Source organism: Balaenoptera acutorostrata, chromosome 14 (genome assembly GCF_949987535.1).
Source record: "Balaenoptera acutorostrata chromosome 14, mBalAcu1.1, whole genome shotgun sequence".
In the NCBI taxonomy this organism is placed as follows: Eukaryota; Metazoa; Chordata; class Mammalia; order Artiodactyla; family Balaenopteridae; genus Balaenoptera; species Balaenoptera acutorostrata.
In genome coordinates this window covers 32398159-32420450 of record NC_080077.1, presented here as the reverse complement: position 1 = coordinate 32420450, position 22292 = coordinate 32398159, and the positions used below count along the sequence as shown (strand labels likewise).

The window sequence follows — 22292 nt, the reverse complement described above, 5'->3', positions numbered from 1 at the left end:
ATTTTAAAATTTGAACCTGAAGCTGATAAAAGCCTATGTATGTAACTGCCAATTTATGGGACAGAGGAACAAGTTAAAGTAAACCACAGGGATGGAATCAGCAAAATGAAAATTGTGTGAATGACAGAGGACAAACAATCCAGTTTCTTCAAAAAACTAGATTACAAGCAAATATAATAGACAGAACCTATAGATTAAAAAGAATCACTAATCGCAATATGTGGATCCTAATTTGGATCCTAATTCTAGCAAAAAACTATGAAAGAAAACAAAAACAAATGGAAATTTGAACAGTGAATATTTGATATTAAAGATTTGCTGTTAATTTCTTAGGTGTAATAATGGTATTGTGGGGTTTTTTTCAGAAGTCTTAATTTTTAGAGATACGTACAGAAATATGTGCAAAGAGAACAATGAGATGCCTGGAATGTGCTTCTAAGTAATACAGTTGGGGTGAAGAGAACAGAAATATAGATCAAACAAGGCTGGCCATGAGTTGATAACTGTTAAAGCTGGGTGATAAGAATGCATGAGGGGTAGGGGTGTCATTATACTATGCAGTTTACTTTTGTATATATTTAAAACTTCCCAAATGAAGCTCTTTTGTTTAAAAATATGGAATAAAGTTAGCTAATAAAATTAAAAATTTTATCAAAATGAGAATCATAAAATCTTAGGCTCGTAAGACACCTTGGTGGTCACAAGGTCCCATCCCCCACCCAATGAATCTTTCTCCCACCTTCCAAGAGGTGACTATCAGCCTCTGCCCTGGGTCCTTCAAACCGTGGAAAAGTCACTCCCTCCCATGGTAGCCCATTCCATTCTCTGCCTGCTCCAACTGTTAAAAAGTTCTTCTCATACCAGGTAGAAAACTTCCCTTCTCTGAATCTCTTATTTTTATAAATGGAAAAAGGATTTTTCCAACACAGATCAGTCCATTGGTAAGTTGTGAAATCAAGTTAGTGGTTTATTGACTGGCATTTTATTATTATTATTATTATTACTATTATTAAGTAGAAAAGAAAATCTGAGCACACGCACATAGGCTAGGCTAAGAACTAAATTCATGAAACGTGTTTGTTATTCACATATATACACACATAGACTTCCATACTGAATAAAGGGTCAAGATATAAAATCTCAAAATGGATTCTGTCCTAAGAAAGTTAGAAAGCCAGTGCTCAAAAGACAGCTCTCAATAGGCTGCCTACCCCACCAAGTCTTACCCCTTCAGTTATTTCAACAGCTAGTTCCTCATGTGCTATGGTTTCTCCTAACCTCAACATCCCAGGCACCCTTCCACGGACATGGACTCAGTTTGTCTAAGCTTCCACTCATTTTTATTGAACAAATATATACTTAGTGCACACAACATGCCCCTTAAAATGTAGTACCTAAAAATGAACACTGACATATATACACTATTGATATTATGTATAAAACAGATAACTAATGGGAACATACTGTATAGCACAGGGAACTTCTACTCAATGCTCTGTGGTGACCTAAATGGGAAGGAAATCCAAAAAACAGGGGCTATATGTATGTGTACAGCTGATTCACTTTGCTGTACAGCAGAAACTAACACAACATGCTAAAGCAATTATACTCCAATAAAAATTAACTTAAAAAAATGAACAAAATATTCCAGGTCAAAGGAAAATAATCAATTAAAGCCCACATTCTGCACAAAATATTTCACATATTCAGTTAAAAACTTTGAGATGCTGGTAGATTCCTCTAAGTCAATATAAGGATGCAGAGCTGAAAAGGAAGACTTAGCCTGGAGAGAGATTTGAGTTAACAGACTAAGATTGTAGGTGAACTCTTGGGTGATATGAAATTAGTCAAGACAGAATCAAAGGCTGAGAACCCTGGGAAACAGAAAAAAAACTGAAGGGACAGTCAGAGGAAAAGAAGCCTGCAAAGAACAGAAGGAATATAGAAAAAGAGCTCTAACGTGTCAAGAGAGAATTTCAAAGACAATATGGTTGGTCACTAATGTCAAAAATAATATAGGGGAAAATGTGTTCAATAGACTTGACAATAGAGCCATCTATTACCTGGAAAAGAACAATTCCACTGGAGTTGTGAGACCAGAAGTCAATAAAAGGAATAAAAAGGCATCTACTACTTTTTAATAAAACTTCACATTGAAAAGAAGGCCAAGACTACCCAGTTTCATAACTCTTTCAAAGACCTTATAATTAAATAGACTTAACTTTTATTTCCAACAACTTTCATCTTATTTCAACCTATTTTGTAGCTCACAAGACAATCTGTACAAGCCTTATTTGGTTTCCCTACAAACGTCCATGAAATCTGTAAATCTGATCAGCAGTCCTTGTCTGTCATCATAAAAATTACTGGCAAAAAAATTTTGGATAGAAGATGACAAAGGTTAAAATTTCAGTAACAAATACCACCACAGATTCCCTCCACTAAACAGTTTTTTCCCAATGCTGCCATAAAGACACCATGAAAACATTATCAAATGTTTTGCCAAAGTTCTTTGTCTATGTTTTTCCTATAAGGAAAGGCAATTACCTTCTCCGTAAACAGAGACAAATGGATGAGCCACAGACAACATCTTAAATGGATTTGGACTTATGTCAGGGCAACTGAACCACTTAAGAGAAAAACAGACACAAGAAGCAACATCACTTGCTCAATGTCACGCTTAGTAATTGGTGAACTGGGACTGAAACTTGGGGCTAGAACAATTTTTTTTCTACCCTCCACTCCTTTCAAAAAAAAAAGGGGGGGAGAGTATCAGGTACCTGGTTTGTTAAAATTCCAGTCACTGTAGACCCAGGACAAACTCCCACAAAAGTCTACACATTTTAGGACAGACCAGCGATGACCAATGTTCCAACAATATACCTGGTATTTCAAGGTACTCAACTGAAGATTCAGTGGTACTCTGAAGTACTGGCTTCAAAAGCTCCTTTATGACCTGTCAACAATCCAGATGGGCTCAATGTTCCTTTGAGGGTGGGTGGGAGGAAGACACTTCAGCGGTTACCACTTTACTTTCCACTTGCTTCCACTTTTCCCCTCTTCTCCTTCATAACTAAAGCCAGTAAAGGAACATGAGTAGAATCTCATTAACACAGCTTTCAAGTTTCTCAATGAAAAATACCCACCCAGTGATCAAATTATACCCTCATACGATAGTGTAGCATTGGCTCTGGTTCAAAATGGTTCCTCTGGGGAGGGAAATGCAAGTACAAACATGGTACGAAGAGGAATTTACATATTCTCAGGTATAATATAGGAAAGTAGTTATGACTATAGGCTCAAATGGCCTGGGTTCAAATCCCCGCTTTGCCATTAACTAGTTGAGTGACCTTGAGCAAGTTACTTAATCTTGTGGTGCCTCAGTTTTCTTATGAGGCAAACCTAGAATAACAGTACCTACCACCCAGGGTTACTGTGAGGATTAAATGAATAAATATATGTAAAAGTGCCTATAGAATAGTGTCTGACACATATTAAGTATTCAGGAAATGTTTTCTATTGTTATCAATATTTTCTAATTCAATATGTGATGTCTTTACAAAAAATATATTAAACTACGTTTTAATTAAAAAATCAAATTAAAATATAAAGTAAACTATCTCCAACATAAAAAGCATGCCTGTTAATTAGGAAAAGCACTTCAACTATTAAGTGTCAGCTTTGTCTATTATGCCAGCGTTCTAGTATGATTTCTCAACTAGTATATGACGAATTTTTTTTTAAGTTTTTTATTTTTTTTTTTAACTAATTTATTTTATTTATTTATTTTTGGCTGTGTTGGGTCTTCGTTGCTGCACACAGGCTTTCTTTAGTTGCGGTGAGCAGGGGCTACTCTTTGTTGCGGTGTGCGGGCTTCTCATTGCAGTGGCTTCTCTTGTTGCGGAGCACAGGCTCTAGGCGCACGAGCTTCAGTAGTTGTGGCTCGCGGGCTTAGCTGCTCCGTGGCATGTGGGGTCTTCCCAGACCAGGGCTCGAACCCATGTCCCCTGCATTGGCAGGTGGATTCTTTTAACCACTGCGCCACCAGAGAAGTCCAATGACGAATGTTTAAGGCATATACTTTCCCCCCTATACAGCCACACAGAACTATACACATGGCAGGTTGCTGTGATTTCATAACTGCGTAGTCCCATTAAATTTCAGTCAGCTAAAAAAAAAAAAATGTTTCACTTGGTCTGGTTCCAAAATATTGCCACTAAGCTATGCTAAGCAAAAGAATGAAAGAGACAGAGAAGGAGAGAAGAAGTGAGAGAGGGAAAGAAAAAAGAAAAATCTAAAAACATTAAAATCGCTGAATCACTTTGCTCTACACCTAAAACATAACATTGTAAATCAGCTATATTTCAAGTAAATAAATAAACAAAATGTAAAAATTTTAAAAAGAACATTAAAATCTAGTATTAACATAGGCAAGAGCCATGGAAAAACAATTCATAGAACATCAACATTACCTTGAGAATATACTAGAATTTGAAAGTCAGTTCAGATTTGGTTTAGAAATTAGGCCTTTGAGAACTGGCTAAAGCATTTCCTCTAAGTCCACAGTGCTACATTTAGATGAAACTGCTTTCACTGATTAAAACTTAGATGGAATTGCTCTCACTGATCAACACAATATTCAGATATTTATCCCCAAAACACAACTGAATGTGCCATAAACGAACTAATTTCTGCAATTCTACAAAATCAGTAATGAACATGAACTTTATTTTGGAGATCACATGCCAATGGGGGGGGAGAATCTTACCTACTTACAAATGAAATTATATGAAATGAAATTATCTGGAATTTGCTTCAACATCATGGGGCGGGGGGGGTGTATCAATAAGATTGGCCGTGTCCTAGTAATTGTCAAAGCTGAGTGAGGCTACACGAGGTCCATTACACTACTATTCTCTCTCCTTCTGAATATTTTTAATTGTTTCCATAATAAAAAGTTTAAAAAAGAAAAATACTTTTCTATAGCTGACAATGGTACATTCTTTCTCCAAAAAAACACTTCGGTAGATAATCAGATACAGTAAAAACATGGCTTAAAAAAACCTAACAAGAACAACAAAAAAGAAGGTCCTTTAAAAACGAGCCATACTGGGGAGGGGAGAAAAAAAAAAAAGAGCCATATTATCCTTCATTGCTACATGTGTGCTGCACAGAGCAAGTAACACACAGATCACAGATCTATAGAATGCTCTAGATTCCACCCTCGAGTCTTTCCATTTAAGCTGGCAGCACTGCTGAGGATGAAAGTGAACTGGCCTCAATCAGGAGAAAAGTAGGAGCCACATATGCACTACACATGCTGCCCACAGCGACAGCCCTTCACTGCAGAACTGCACGAGCGAAGAATATCTTCCCTGCACCTTTATTTTTCTGTTCGGGGTGGTGAGAGATCTCGGAAGGAAGAATGTATTCACGTTCCCTTATGTGCTTAATTTAAAACAGACAATCTTAGCATTAAGGAAATTAAGACGCAGTCTTTATTGATGTTGATTTTAATGGCCAAGATCCAAAAACAGTTCTTGTTACAAGCCCGTGGATAAACTCTTGATTCCTTTGTCAGTGGACAGACCCCACTCATTACTTGTCACTCTAATCTTTCCCATACACAATTTGTATTCATTTTATTAAGAAAACAGAAGTTTGCCTTTTTCTCCCTAAGAGAAGTGAATTAAAGAAAACTTTTCAAGAAAAATGGTCATTTAGCAGCTTTTCTCCCAGAGTCTGCAATTAAACAGAGAGTACTGGGGAAAAGTAAAAGATTATCATATAAAAATGGGCTCCAAAATGAAGGCTAAATATTGTCTAGTGTATGACCACAGAGCCACATTTGCTTTTCAAATACTTGTGAAAGCATTTGGCACCGTTTTCCAATAATCCCATAGGACTTCCACTTCCTTGTTTTTTCAATAGTATTTGAAAATGTTGACACATTTATTGAACTATTTTTGGAAGACCTAGCTCTGTCTACCTTCAGGGTTCAAGATACAAATATATAAAAGCTACAGGACAGCCCTCCCAGCTATAAAACTTGGCAGGCTTCCTAAATTCTCCAAGAAAACTTCAATTGGCAAGTCCATTAACATCAAAAGAGGACACAGTAGAGGGAACAACTCTGGACACAGGGAGACCCTGGCCGTGCCTGAAGCTCCATTACTAAATTGCTGAATGGCTTTGAGTAAGTTTAACCCCTTCCTAACTCACTTTGCTTACCTGTCAGAACTCTGGTACAAAATTGGTTCAAGAATCGAATGAGAAGATGTTCTGAGGACTTATTTTGAAAAGAATACCAAAAAATAAACTTTAAAAATAAAAACAGTGTTAATTTCTAAAAAAGAAAACTTAGAAGTCTATGCCACAGTCAGCATATACAGTTTTATGCTGTTATCTATTAGGAGAAATCTTATTTTAAACCTGCCCCAAGTTTCTCAGACTTTAGTAATCAGACCTACTTTATAATTTTGCCAAATCCAAACAGTTACTGTATTATTATTTAGTAATACTTATCCTTAAATCAACTCACTTTAAAATACCTATTTTAGCCTTATACTAAGTAATATCAATGTAATCATAGTTGTTTTTTTTTTTTTTTTTTTAGTTTTATTTTATTTATTTATTTTTGGCTGCACTGGGTCTTTGTTGCTGCGCGCAGGCTTTCTCTAGTTGCGGCGAGCGGGGGTCACTCTTTGTTGGGGTGCGCGGGCTTCTCATTGCGGTGGCTCCTCTTGTTGCGGAGCACGGGCTCCAGGCGCACGGCTTCAGTAGTTGTGGCACGTGGGCTCAGTAGTTGTGGCTCGCGGGCTCTAGAGCGCAGGCTCAGTAGTTGTGGCGCACGGGCCCAGTTGCTCCGCGGCATGTGGGATCCTCCCGGACCAGGGCTCGAACCCATGTCCCCTGCGTTGGCAGGCGGATTCTCAACCACTGTGCCACCAGGGAAGCCCGTAATCATAGTTTTGAAGTACTTGGATATTTTTCTGATGCACACGTATTTAATCATTAAAAGAAAAAGATTCATCTGTACACCACCTCAAATCATTTTAACATACCACCACATTTTGGGGAGATACTACTGTCCTGATCTATTTGTCTATAACATCTTCTACATTAATGAATAGAGTATTTGAATTAATAAATCCCTAAAACCCACTCGGCAACTTAACTGACACTAATCACATGCACTCAGGAGCCTTGGGATCTTCCTAGAGCTTCTCAGACCTCACAGTCACTGTCTTATTCAGACCTTCCGTTTTTGTTTCACTTTCCCCAAAACTCATACACAAAAATTGCTAATGTGTGTATCTTTACATTAGTGTAAATCCCACTCTCTATTTATGCTCTAGTAATGAAATTTATCACCCTTAAACTATTTTGCAGAACCCACATGAGCTCAAAGGTTCCTCTAATAACCAAAGAATATTCAAATAGTCAAAGAATATTCAAATTTATGTATGCCAATCATGAGTCAGTCTAAAGACAGACAAACTAAGATACTCAGTAAACTCTAAAATAAGGTTGCCATTTCTGATACACATTCACCAAATTTGTTTTTATTGTGTATTTTTAAATATAGTTCAAGTATATAAAATTTTTAAGTGTGTGTACTGAACTAATCCTTGAAATATCACAAGAAAAAAATATAATACATTTTCTGAGCTCTTCCTAAGAAGCACTTTCTTATTCAGTCACATATCAGTCACCCACTCCCATCCACCCTAGATGTTAACTCAACCACCTGACTTTTCTGTCTCTCACTATATACTGCTAAAGTTTGACTCAGCATTTGGCATGAGAAAAAGGACAATTTTATTATGGCTGCAGTTTTTACCAAATGTGAGTACCACAATAATCTTGGAAATTTATTTTTATCAGTTTAAAACCCTAAATCCAGTGGGTTGAACATGAGTTAATTTCTGCTTGTTCCCAAAAGCACACTAAAATGACAGAAAGAAAATTAAAGAAAAAAAGGTACAAACTCACAAAAAAAAAAAAAAAAAAGAGAGGGGACAGGCCAGCAGATGAGATATATCAACAGAATTTTAGAAGATGGAGAACAGATGTACAAAGTAACTGACTTAGCAGAGCAGAGGAAGCCTAAACTTGCATTGCTATCTTGGTGGGGACCTACCAAAAACAATGTGATTGTTGGAGAAGGCTTGAGAGCCTTAGGAACTGGAAGTTCCAAAAACCTCTCAGGGTTGAGATGGGAGAGCAAGTTGAAGACAGGGACCTGTTGGAAATAAGGACAAGTAACGTTTAAACCACACCCACACCCATACCCTCATCAAAACTTGGCAGCCAGAAGACAGGACATTCACTCTACAGCACCTGAAAAAGAAAGGCTCTGTGCTCAGAGGGCAAAGGTGAGGTTCTATACAGAAAACAGGGAGGTCCAGTCACTCAGTCAACAAATATTTACCAAGTGCCTACTCTGCACCAGACACTGTTCTAGGTACTGGAAATAGTGAACAAAATACACAAAAAGATTTGCCTTCATGCAGCTTACATTCCAGAGAGGGGAGAGTCAATAAACAAAAAGTAAAATATAAGGGTATCAGATTTCAGCAATACACACTGCACTAGTAAGAAGAGACAAGGAAGGGATTTAGGGCACCCTGGGGTAGGGGGTGGGAGCAGGGCTGTACTTTCAAATAAATGATCACGGAAGCAAAGCTCTGAAGGAGTTAAGGGAGTAAGCTATGTAGGTATCTGAGGGAAGAGCATTCCCGACAGAGAGAAAGCAAGCACAGGGGTACATCAAGATGGGCAGGACAGGAGAAACTATATACATGAAACAAGAAAAGGACATGATCAAAAAGAAAATTCAGTAGCCTAGGAGCAGCTTCGAAAATAGGAAAGCAAAAAAGTTCAGTAGAGAGATTAGAAGAAAACATTGAAGAAATTTCCCGAAAAGGGGAACAAAAGGACAAAGGGATGACATCAGAGAGAAAAAAGCTGAAGTCAAACAAACCTGAAGTCACAGCAGGAAATTCAACATCCAAATTAATAGAAGTTCCAGAAAGAACAGAGAACATAGAGGGAGTCATTATCATAGTGGAATATTTCTGAAAGACAAGAGTTTCCAAGCTGAAACGGCCCACAGAGTGCTCAGCACAGTGAGTGAAAGACTCCCATACCATGGCACACCATCATGAAATTCAAAACACCAAGTTCAAAGATAAAATCCTGAAAACTTCTAAAGAAAACAAACTAGCTACATACACAGAATCAGAAATGAGAATCGAGTCAGTCTTCTCAACAGAACAGTGGGATGTGAAAATACAATGGAGCAACGCCTTCAAAATTCAGAGGGACAGGAACCACTAACTTAGAATTCTATACCCAGCCAAACTATAAATGCAATCAAACTGAGAGTACAAAGAGGCATTTTAAGAGTGAAAAAGTTGCTTTCAGACCTGCAAGGTCTCAAGAAATTCGCCTTCCACTTGCACTTTCTTGGGAAACTACTGGAGGACGCACCCACGTAAAGTAAGAGATAAGAAAGAGACACGAAGCCCAGGCACCCGAGAGCCCAGGAAGAGAGGAAAAGGGCAATTCCCAGAATACAGCTGCACAGCAGTTCTAGAAATAACCAGTCCAGGAAGCATGTCCTTAATAAAAAAAAAGAAAATGGTTTGCCATATAGTTTTCAACAAAGTTTAGAGCTAAATTTAGGGTAGGTACTAAGAAAACTATACAAATGAAGAAAAAAATTGGCAATAGACTTCAGGATAAAACAAAAAGTTGTAAAAGAAAGTATATGCAATCAAAGCACTATACACAGCTCAGCTGTTGCCTACATGTGCTGTGGAAGGAGAGAAGAGTGTGCACCTGTGCACAGGAAAAGGGAGTCTGTAAAGGAGGCTAACCCCAACCAAGGTAGAAAGTCAACAGCTATTACTGTCTAGAATAGAAAAAGCAAAAAAGCAAGAATATCGTGGTTTTAAACAAAACACACAGATAATAAAACCAAAAGAACTGAAAGCGGTTGCCTCTGAGGAGCAGAAATCTGCCATGAAGGGACATGAAAGGCAGGGGTCTGCTGCTTTTCCTTATAATGCGTACACCATTACCTGACTTTCTAAATCATATACTAGCACCCTGGGAAATGCTATTTGCACTGCAAATGAAGTAGCAAAAAGTGTAAAACTGCTTGAAAGAAAAAAACTGAAAGGGAAGGAGGCACACATTTTATTTTGACGTGTTTTATACCCTGGGACATTTTTCTTACATTGAAACATCAGCCTGGAAACACTACATTAACGTGAAAAACAAGATGAAGGGTACTCACCACTCCAGCTTGATTCAAGAATCACACAACTAACAGTAGTACTCTGCTTCACAATCACACCTTTACAAAAGAAACTAGGAGGCAGAAACCAGTTAGGAAAGAAAGCTTATCTTTTGCTAAGTCAGATATTGTAGATGCCAACAAATTCCTAAAATCTTCAAGTTCTACAGAGTAACAGCATCAAACAATTAAAAGCAATAATTCACCCTCCCCTGCAGAAGAAACAGAAGTTTTAGCAGCACACAAGCTGGGTGCCCTTGAGCAAATTATTCTGGTTTTAAGCCTCAGTTTTTCATCTGTAAAATGAGCGTACCAGCTACTTCAAGGTGTTGCTGTAAGAAGGATTGGGGATATTAACATATAATATATAAAGCACCAACTACAGTAGCTGACTTATCATCTGTGCTCCAAAAGTTACTTTTCTTCCTTTTTCACCTGTTTATTATCAATGTTTCTGGCCTTATCACATTACATACAATGGAACCTAGAACAAAGCTGAGCCACTAGCGTAAAATGCACCTGTCCAGCACAGGTTAAAAAGAAGACAAAGAAGCTAATGGGACAGCACCTGAAGCCAGGATGAAGCCTGGATGGAAAGCAAGCAAGAAGTGTCAAATAGAAGCCTAAATCATGGAGGAATGTTACAAAAGAAAAAAAAAAAAAAGAAAGAAAGAAAAGAAAAACAGAAAGAAAATAAATTGAATTAGGCCAATTTTCTAGCTCCAACTACTAATACAGAGGACAGAAGAACAGGTTAACTACACTAGAGGATTGAAATCAGCAAAATTCAGACTGTGAAAAACCAAACCGAACAACTAATCAAGTTTCTTCAACATACAAACTACTGCAAGGAAAAATAAGAGATGAAGAGGAAACTAGAGCATATCAGTCTTTAAAGAAACACCAACCAAACAACCTAAACGGGAAAAGAATTTGAAAAAGAATAGTTACATGTATACGTATAACTGAATCACTTTGCTGTACACCTGAAACTAACACAACATTGTTAACCAACTATACTCCAATATTAAATAAAAAGTTAAAAAAAAAAAAGATACAACAACCAATTATAACATGTAAATCTTAACTGGATCTGGATTCAAACAAACTTTTTCAAAAATTGATACTTGAGGTAATTGGAGATTTGAATATCAACAACTGAATATTTGATGATATTAAGGAATTTTTAGTGTGATGGTGGTATTCCAATCATGTTTACAAAAGAGTTACCTTCTAGAGATACATACTAAAATATTAAAAGATGAAATGAAAAAAAGGTCATCTAAAAAATCCAAATAACATACAAATAAGGTACAGCTATAGGCTGCAGTAGTGTAACAGTAGGCTTCAGAGAACCAGGCAATCTGTTTTGAGAAGGAGTCACAAAGTCTGGGAGGAAACTAGAAAGAGCATTCTTTCCACGTGTGACCGAGGGCCTACTGTATGCTGGGCTCCAGAAACCATGACTGACAGTGACCCAGAGGTCAGCCTTCACAAAGGGAGAGGTGGGAAATGACTGCTGGCCCTAGAGGTAGAAAAGCCCCACTGCCAGGAACACCTTCTTGAAGGTCATATAGATCGAGTCATTTTTGCATCTTCCAAATTGGTATTTAGTAAAAGAGATGCAAACTGGATAGTCTAGAGGGGCCATATATCTAACGCAAATGCATGAAAAGGTCCAGCGGTAAGCCAAAAGGAAATGGGCGGGACTTCGGCAAAGTAGGAAGATGACCTGTGTGAGATGGGGCAGGAACTCCTCAGCGCTGTAACAGAGGAGCGTGGGCCCAGTGTTGCCAAGGTCCTCCAATTTTCCCAGAGAAACCTAAAAGAAAGATATTTCTGTGAAACCTCCTGATTTCTTAATGTTGTCAACTAATTTAAAATTAAAACACTCTGTTAGGGGAAAAATATGTCCGCAGATCTATTTCAGGTACAAAAAGATGTGCTGGATGTGAAAAGGTCACACTTTAGTGTCACATGCAGAGACTTAAACACTATCAATAAAAATTCCACTAACAGCCTTCTTGCAGCAAGTTCACTGAAGCTGTAGAGAGAGGAAGTTATAATATAGCATATGCATACAAGTTTTACACTCCGAATCAGCTACCTCAGGCAACATAACAAAAAAGACTACCACCTCTCTGTGATGCTGAAATTAGATCCAAACAGTTTTGCCATCTATATGCTTTTTTAAGTACTGCCAAAAGCAGTGGATAGTTAAAAAAATTCTAGAGATACCATATTGAAATTGTTAAAAAGTGGTTTTAACTTGTGATCACCATAGGAAATTACAGTTTCATATCAAAGACTCTACTTCCACACAGATAATTATTCCTGACCACTGCAAAAAAAAAACTGCTTACCACATTTTCACAAGCAACCCACTAAGTCTTTTCTTAACCTAACAATTTTCACAGAAGCCAGGCACTGCGTGAAGCATTTTATAAGCACTAGCTCATTTAATCCTCATCTAACTTTCTGAGGTAGGTTATGATTGTTCACCCCCACAGTGAAGATAAGGAAACTGAGGCCTTGAGAAATAATTTACCCAAGGCTCCACTGGCATAAGCGGCATTCTAACCAGCACCACAATGTGCACCTGTTACTGATCCCTTCTAATTAATATTTCCATCAAAGAAAATTGTGAGGAAATAAAGACATTCATTAAGTTCAAGGTAAGAAACTACGAGGCCAATGTTATATCAGAATTCAGTTTAACCTTGACAACTGGCTAAAATCGGACAACTAAAAGAATTGAAAGGAAATAAGCACAATAGTGGGGGCATGAAAGTGCAATGGGGTAACATGAAAAAAAACAGAAAATCTCGTAAGACTTCGATTCTCTAATCTCAAAAATTAATAATAGAACTACATCAGCAGTTTTCAACGTTTTGTTTTTCAAACTCTGCTCCCCCAAATCTCTCTCTCTCTCTCTCTCTCTCTCTCACACACACACACACACACACACACACACACACACCACTTTACTTAACAGTCTCAGTCAGTTCATGAACCCCTGAGGCCACCCTGGGCAACACCTTTCCCACTAACCCCACACTTCCCACCTCAAGGTCAAAAATCTAAACTAAATGATTTTCACCCTCCCTTCTGGTACCCTAGGCGGATGAATCAAGGGTGAAAAACAAGTAGACTATTTAGAAAACAGGAAAAAAGACCTAAGAATTATGGCAAAGTTTAAACTACATATTCATTTAGTATCTTCAGGATACTGGGATGTGTACATATATTGATAGAATATAGGAAACTCAAAAATATGATTAAATTCAGAACTGCTGTTATCATGGTGGTAGGTCCAGCTGCAAATCTCATCAGGAGGTCTGGAAACCTGAATTCAGGGCTTGGAAAAAATGATTAGAGACTTGGTAATCAGACTTATGTGAAAAGTTTTTAAAATCACGATTTTCTTGGAAATTAGAGGGTAACATAAGTCTTTAAGTATTTGAAAATTCTTTCATGGAGGTAGATAAATAGGCCATAAAAAGAGAAAAGCAAGAGGAAACTGGCTTTTTGGTAAAAGCATGAATGATTTAGTTTAAATACAATGAACTTCCTACCTGACCCAGACAACAAGGTCCTACAGATGAACAAGTGACAAAATCACTTTAGAACTCTTTCCATGCCCTCTGGTTCTTAACCTGGAAAGAACTGAAACCATCCCCATGACGTTCAATTTAGTCACATATGTGAAGTGTCAGCTTGGCTACCTAAAGCAAACCTTACTTATGATAGTTCTCAGAGCAAATAAAAAGATAATTCTTATTTCTCAAGTAAATCCCATATTACCATAAAGATTATTTGTGAGGCAATCTATAATGAATTTAGACCTTTACGGCTCTAATACATTGAAGTAAAAAAAAAAAAAAAAAAAAAAAAGCAGAGAAGTATGTGTGATATGAAAATATATTTCTACTTTAAAAGTAACTAAGAATATGAAATTAGTCCAAATTCAATCTTTGAAAAAAAGCATAAGCAGTATGAATGCACCCATAAGCCACCTGAGGTCTACCCTATGCTAAAGGGAAAGCGACATCACTTTAAAAAATGAGAAAACCACTAAAATTCTCATTAAAATCAATGTTATCTCCAAAACTAGATATTTAGGGAAATATAGATTATCAACCCTTCTAGACATGAAAAACATGCATCTAATAAACCCACATATATCAAGCCAACCACAAAACAAGGGGAAACAACACCCAAGAGTAAGAAAAGCAAATCACCTCTATGAAATATAACCTACGTGACATTTCTACATGAAACAGTACCAGGTTCTACAAATTTAACTCCAACTTTCAAAGAATCCTAATTAAAAGCGCCTCCAATATATTATATAAAGTTTCAACGAATTGATTCATCAAATTTATTAAGTACACATAATGTTATAGGTACTTCACATAACTCTACATATGTATTCCCTCTCTCGTACAAAATACACGTACTTTATAGAAAAAACTAAAAAAAAAAGCATTAGTTATTACTATCTCAGTTATTTCTATCTGACATTAAAAATGATTTCTGGGACTTCCCTGGTGGTGCAGTGGTTAAGAATCTACTTGCCAATGCAGGGGACACGGGTTCGAGCTCTGGTCCAGGAAGATCCCACATGCCACGGAGCATCTAAGCCCGTGCGCCACAACTACTGAGCTTGCACTCTAGAGCCCGCAAGCCACAACTACTGAGCCCATGTGCCACAACTACTGAAGCCCGCACGCTTAGAGCCCGTGCTCCGCAACGAGAAGCCACTGCAATGAGAAGCCCGCACACCACAACAAAGAGTAGCCCCCCGCTCGCCGCAACTAGAGAAAGCCCGTGTGCAGCAACAAAGACCCAACGCAGCCAAAAATAAAATAAATAAATTTATTTTTTAAAAAATGATTTCTTTCTTTCCTTTTTGGCTTACCTGTAACATCTAAATAACTGTAGTATTTACACTTGGAGGCCATTCCCCTCCAGTTAATGATAGCAGGCATTAACTCCATTTTAGATTTTAGTTTGGGGCACTGCTCAGTCAGAGTAATGATAGAAATCTTATGACTATCAGGTTGCTGGTTTGTGCCAAAAAATGGCATTCCCAAAGAATGCTTTGTCTGGAATCTGTGGGGGAATCATATACAAATCTTCTATTAACCAGGCCTTCCAAAGAGGCTGGAAATGTTTGTGTGTTGGGGGGAGGGCGAAAGGGCTGAGAGTGGATTTGCTGACTCCTAAAGGTCCAGCCCTGAGATTCCAAGATTCTATAAAAGGGCAGTAAATTAGTGTTTGGCTAGTATTTGCTGACTACTGAAGCCAACATAAACATTTACTTGAGGCTTTTAAATGTGTAAGGGTACCCACTGGTTAGGTACAGTAATTCTGAATCTGAAAAAAACAAACAAGGCCACTGGAAATATTTCTAAATAAAGGTGGGGTAGGGAGGTATTTCCCCCATATTTCCTTTGTTTTCCCCAAGTAAACAATACAGACTTTTAGAAATGCAAAATTTGATTCTCAGCAGTATTGATCCCTATAAACTATTTTATTGCCTTATAAAAATACTAGTAATTCATACTTTTCCAAAAAGTCCACACATAGCTCTTAAATAGGCTACTTCAGTTCAAAAAACAAAGAAAAAGGCCCATACTTTCCTGTGGAAACAGAAACAAAAGCAAATCTTCAAAAATATTTAGCATTCTGCTATATGAAATATAAACTCCACATTCCTAAATAAAGCGGCAAAGATAGAACCTTTGTAGTTCTCTAGTCAGTTATATGAGAGTGGTGATTCAGGGCAAAACCCGACCTTAAACATAACTATACAATATTACTAAATTACAGAGTAATTTTACCAATAAATATTCTGGTTGAAGACTGCTTTGTCATCTTTGCAAGTATTTTTAGTTGAAAGCAAGTGGTTGGGAAGTCCACGTGGACACGGTTCAGATTTTTAAAAATCTATTTTTAAGATCTGGTGACTGGATAGGTTTTCTAAACTCAATCCTTTCGAACTGGTAATTTGGAAAGGGTAAACCACAAGACCGTTAGTTAAGAAGCAAAGGACCTAACAAGCTCACCAACTCAGATCAGCACAAAACTAACTTAGAAACCTCCAAATCTAATGATGAGCCCAGACAATCACTAAAGCCTGTACACACACAAACTGTACTAAAACCTACCTCTCCAAATACAGCAAGGGCTATCTGAATTCTCGTTTTATATTTCCATAGTTATTTTGGGGTGAGCCCTCTTCAGATTTGTCCCCTAAATCTGCAAATCTGCTTCTTTCTACTTGGAATTAAGTTTCAGATTTTAATATACATACCCAGTTGTATATTTACCCAGTTTAATATACGGACCCAGTTGAGAATATTCTATAGCAATTTAGATTTTTTACTGAAGTTAGTAATAATTTTACTGAAATTCGTTAAATGATATTTTTTATCACTTTTAACCGTTTTAGGCAATCCCCATTCAATTTAGGTATCAAGAATCTGAAGTTGGGGGCTCAACTCATCCACGTATTTTCTCTGGAAGGTCTAACTACTTTGACTAGAGATAAGAGATTAAAGCACTGTTATGACTAGGTCTTTCTTAAAGAGGGATGTTTCAAAAGGAAAGAAACTGTCCCCTCCCGCTAATCTAAATGAGCAGCCTCTTGTTCTCAGCAGTCCTTCTGCACACAAGACCACTACTGACTTCAGTGGGAATTCTGCCCAAGAAGTGAGGAAGACAGGATAAGATTAAATTAGCCCTAAATCCACGCCATTGTTCCAAGCCATTACCACTTGTACAGTTCTCCAATAACCTCTATGAAGTAGATATCTGAGGTTTGATGGTGATTCTCAAATTGAATTTTAGGACTGATCCCTGGAACTCTGACAGGTGACACAGCCTAACTCTTTAAAAGTTGTGTCAGCCTGACGGATATATTGAATTGGCCCTTATCACAATCCAAGATTGCACTGCAATATCAGTGGCTGCAATAGCAATCCAGTGATTTCTCACAGCAAAGAGCCCTCCAAACAGAAACTGAATAGGATTAAGTGCTATTCGTTTCCCAGTAAAACCTGTTCAAAGACTGAGAATTCTAAATTCCAGCTCCTTTGGCCAAGAAATTGACTCAGTTTCCCTCAAGTCCTAAATCCAATGGGAAATGTGATAGGACACGGGTTAAAATTCTAATTCTCAATACAGTATATAAATAGAGGATACAGAAATAATAGATTCCGGTGAGAAGAAAAAAACAAGGGAAAAAATTAAAAGGTCACTGAATAAAACGGAAGAATAAAGGAAAAACTGTTAAGATTCATTTTTTTAAAAAGGTTAAATAACAGTAACAAGAACAAGACGTCTAGCATACACGTGCCATTTCAGATGCGAGAAGTTCAGAAAACTGAGGCAAAGATGTGATTCAGAAAAGAGAAAATATATCCACAGGTCCTCTAGGTTCTACCTTCCCTCGCACCCCACCAGGGCTCTTAAAAACGGGCAGCGGTGGTGGTGACAAGGAATGCAATTTAAGGCGTCCTAGGTCAATAGGGAGGGCTCCACAAAGAGACACCCCCCCCCCAAATAATAGACTCTAGGCGAGAGTTCTTCTCACTTCACCAAAAAACCTGACCTCAAGGGAGATGAGCGATCTCGGGAAGCATGATGACCGACGGCTTCCAGCAGACATCCCGGCTGCCACAGGCAGCGTCTGGGACTGGGGATTTAGACTCCGATTCCAACGCTGCTCTTTCTGTTCTGTTCTCCTCCTGGTCCTTCCCCTGCAGCTCAACTAACAACCCTCCCAACCCTCTGCCCTCAAACCTAGAAGAGAAAAATAAGCCATGGGTGGTGAGATGGCCTCAGTGCTGGGACTGCAAGGATCAGAGAGCAAAACTTGCGCTTCTCTCCGTACCGGCCAGGTCGCACCCGTCCTGCGGGACAGAGCGGGCGGCGGCGGCGGCGGCGGCGGCGGACACGCACCGTGCTTGGGGCTGACGCAGCCCTCGCCCGGCTCCACGCAGCGCCCACGCGCGCGGCCGGCCGAGGGACGCGCGACGTCCTCGCCTACGTTTCGTCTCCCAAAATTATCCTCCAGAAGGGCGCCGCCGCCGCCGCGTACCCCGAGCCCCCGCGCTCATCGCCAGGAGTCGAAGGAGGACGGCCGCTCCGAACTGGGACAGGCTCGCGCGCCGCGGCCCGCGCCCAGGATGGAGCCGGATCCCTCCTGCAGCCGCTCCGCGGGGCCCGGGACGCGTGACCCTGAGCCCACCGCACCCCCGCGGGGCCGGCGCAGTTCTCACCAGGCCCCCACCTCTCCCGGCGCCGACGAGACGCGGCCCCGGCTCCCGAGAAGGGAGAAGTGGGGGACCGCAGTGGAGCGGGGAAGCAGGGATCCGACCTGGAGCAACAACAGGACCCGGTCCGCGGGGCGGGAACGAGTAGGAGAGGAGACAGGGAGTCGCAGAAAACCCCAAAGCCGGCCGCCCTCCCCCTCCTGGTGGAACCGTCCCGCCACCGCTTCCTGCCCGGGATCAGCTTCCCAGCTGCAGCCTCAGGAAAAATCCGAGACGCAGGGACCAGACGCTCGGCCCGGGATACCCCGCCCCGGGCCCGCCATTCCACAGCGCCGCACACCTCCTTACCCGGACGCCGCACTCAGGAGCTCGCTCGCCGCGGGAACCCCGTCCAGCTTCAGCGTCAGCCGCCGGCCGCAGCACCCGCCTCCTCCCTCCCGTAGGTTTCAAATTGAAATTCCCTGGCTGAGGCCGTCAGAGGACTCCGCGCGCCAGCCCCGCCCCCTCGCGGCGGAAGCCCCTCCCGCGCCCCCGCCGGACGCGCACCGGGTGCGGAAACCCCCGCGGGCTGCGACACGCCCCCTGTGCCCAGGCCACGCCCCCGCGCCAACACGGGCGACCCTTCCCGAGGGATTCGCCGCGCGCCCTGGCCGGGTACCCTGCGCTGGAAGGACGCGTCTCGCCCTCGCAGCTGCTCTGGATAATGAGTGCTGATGCCTGTGTGCAAGCCTTTGTTACCCGCGAATCCCGATCTTAAATGCCCTTTTATCAACTTTCAAAAGTTATTTCTTCAAAGTGAATCCATTGACTAAACCTTTACCCCAGGCTAGGCCCTGTTGATACAGAAATAGGGAAAACTAGATTCTACTCAGTCTAGAGTGGAAGAAGTGCTTTCACAGAGAGGGCAGTGGCAGGGAACCGTTTATTCTTCCTGTGGGAGGGACGGGAGGGATTGGGGAAGCCCACTGGAGGAGGGGCTTTTATGCTGAACCCAAAGTGTGGGTAGGATCTCCAGGCGGGGGCCTGGGAGCCTGGATTGCAGAGCAGGATGTGGCTGAAGGCTGGAAACCTAGGTTCAGGCCGATTGTGGAAAGACACACATACGCACACAAACGATACCTCCCCGTTCTTTTGTATAATTAGATGGCCTTCTTTCAGATTCTACTTATTTCTTCCTCTCTGAACCTTGGCATGTCAAACGGGCTGTCCAAGTCATTGCCTCTAGCATCTGGCACACATGTACCTCTTCCCCTTATGCCCCCTCGCACCTCGACGGAGGTCTTTAGAGACTGCACCTCGGCCAAAGTCTTCTTTTCTTTCCTAAACAGAGCCTTTTCTAAAATTAACAATGTCAAATCAAACCTCAGTTACCATACCTTCCGTGCGTATGATATTTTCAGTTAACAAAGCACATTAACATATTTTATCATTTGATCCTCACAGGAACTTTATGAAAAAGGCAGGGCAAGTGTTATCTTCATTACATCAAAGAGAAAAGTAAGAGTCAGGAAGATAAGTTACTTGCTAAGGTCCTGCCAGGGAATAATAAAAATAATAAAAGCTAACATTTACTATGTGCTTTATGTGCCAGGCATTGTTCGCAATCCCACACGTGAGTTAACTTACTTAACGCCCCCAATGCTAAGCAGCCAAGTAAAACTTAATAAGGTATGTTAGCTACTATACGGGGGAAGTTTGACCAGAAAGCCGTTCTGGTAAAGAAGACCTGGGAATATTACAAGACAATACTATTACGAACTTAAAGGCAGATTTACAATGAAATTAGTCCTCGCAGGCCTTGAAACTATATGCATAATTTTATTATTTTTTTTAAAGAATCCCTAAAGTTATATAAGGTTTAGGGCCTACAGAACCTTCATCTACCTGTGATGAAACCCCTTTAAAATGTCAATGCAATATAATAACATAAATGTAGGCATAATTTATAAAACATAATGTCCTTATCATAGGAAATTATATCCCTACTATATCCTCTGTTGAAGTCTGCAAATCACTTCTGTACACCACCTTTTAGGAGGAACATTGACAAGCTAAATTATACCCGTAGATGGGTGACCTTGATAATGTGGGAGCCAGCAAGACTTGGCCTAAAGAGATAGATGATTAAAGGTGATGGAAAGGTTGTTATCAAATATCTAAAGGCTATCATGTGGAAGAATTATACTCTGTGTTGGACACAGCCTTACTTGGCCCCAGCATTTTAAGGGAATGGAGCAGATTCAGTGAAGACCTAGCAGGAACTGAAGGTAGGAAAATCAAATACTAGGACCTATAAGGAAGTGAAGAAAACAGATGGAACATGGTACCATACAGATGTCAGTAAACAACAGGTGGTAGTCCAGGCAAGCAAGTCTTAACAGGGCAAGAAGAGGGGAATGGACAGACAGCAGGACAAAGTCCTGAACAGGTGATATCCAGAGATGTAGGCAGGCTGGAACACTGGCTGCCTGGACAAGGCCAGAACATCAATCCCTAGGAAAAAAAACCTGATAAGAGCAAGTCTGGGTCTTCCCATTAGACAGACTGGACTAACAGGCAAGACTGACACTGAGAACAAGACAGGAATAGATACCAGACCTGAGATTCACCACATCCAAGGTTAGCATCACAGCCTTAATCCTGGGCACCATCTGCAAGCAAAGCCAGCCTGGCAATTTGGACTATAAATTCACCCAGGACTTCCTTAGTGCCGTTACTTAGCAACTCACTCACACAGGCATGCTCCTAAGGAATCTTTATCTCACTATACCGGTGATTCATTCTTTTATCTTTGTGACTTCTGGGTGCCAAGGCCAACCAGGTGGAAGTATCTGGGTGGCTCTAGATTGAGAACCTGCTCTTCCTTTCCATGATGCACAGGCAAGAAGACCTGGCAATGCCCTCGCATGCTGTCTGATGGAGGCAATCTCCATCTTCCCTGTGAATGCATGCATCCCAGTTCCACTGCCAGTTCCACAGTTCCACTGTGGTTGCATAACTCCAAAATTTAATGACAACAATTGTATTGCTCCTGATTCTGTGGGGCGGGCATTCAAGCGGGGCTCAGCAGGATGGCTCGTCTCTGCTCCATGTGGTGTCAGCTTGGGAGGCTCAACCGTGAATGAAGGACCCAAGATGGCCTCACTCCTATGTGCTGCCTGTCACCTGGGGAGCCTGATTTCTCCTCTACATGGACTCTCATCTTCCAGGGCCTCTCTCTTTCCATGCGGCCTCTTAGCTGGATAACCCAGACTTCTTTACATGGCATCTGGCCTCTGAGAAGGTATAAACAAAAGCTGCAAGGCCTTTCAGGCCTAGGCCCACAAGTCCTACAGCATCACGTATGCCCCATTCTGTTGGTCAAAGCAAGTCAGAGAACCAGCCCCAATTCAAGGAGAGGGATCATAGACTTCACCTCTTGATAGGAGGAGTGGAATGTGTGCCCAGTGATAGGAAGAATTGTTCGCAGCCATCTTGGTAAACAATTTACCACGGAAGCTGGGTTTTTCTAGTCTAGTATTTGAGTCTGCCCTCAAGCAACCCTTCTGCTTTCCATCTACAGTAAAATCTTCCACTGGTTTTTCCTCAAAAGTATCACAAGGCCCCTTTTCCATCTGAGTCACACTAAGTGATGATAATCTCCTTTTGAAAGGCCACTCCCAGCTATTGCTAATGATGCACACGAGCATCTCAAGCCTGCCAAA

General features: G+C 40.6%; 1 protein-coding gene across 21 annotated transcripts in view; it reads right to left on the bottom strand.

Moving 5' to 3' along the window:
* The window catches only part of EPB41L2 (erythrocyte membrane protein band 4.1 like 2), a 218817-nt gene extending 199732 nt beyond the window's left edge, over positions 1–19085 (bottom strand). For 12 of the 21 annotated variants that reach the window (XR_009005263.1, XM_007190851.3, XM_007190852.3 and 9 more), the window contains exon 1: positions 18937–19085. The gene's annotated coding sequence lies outside the window, so the exon portion shown is untranslated. Of the gene's footprint in view, positions 1–12038; positions 12129–17924; positions 18078–18274; positions 18538–18936 lie in introns of those variants that run through there. The other 9 variants (XM_057528201.1, XM_057528198.1, XM_057528202.1 and 6 more) reach the window with 6 other exon arrangements.
* Positions 19086–22292: the final 3207 nt, after the last annotated feature.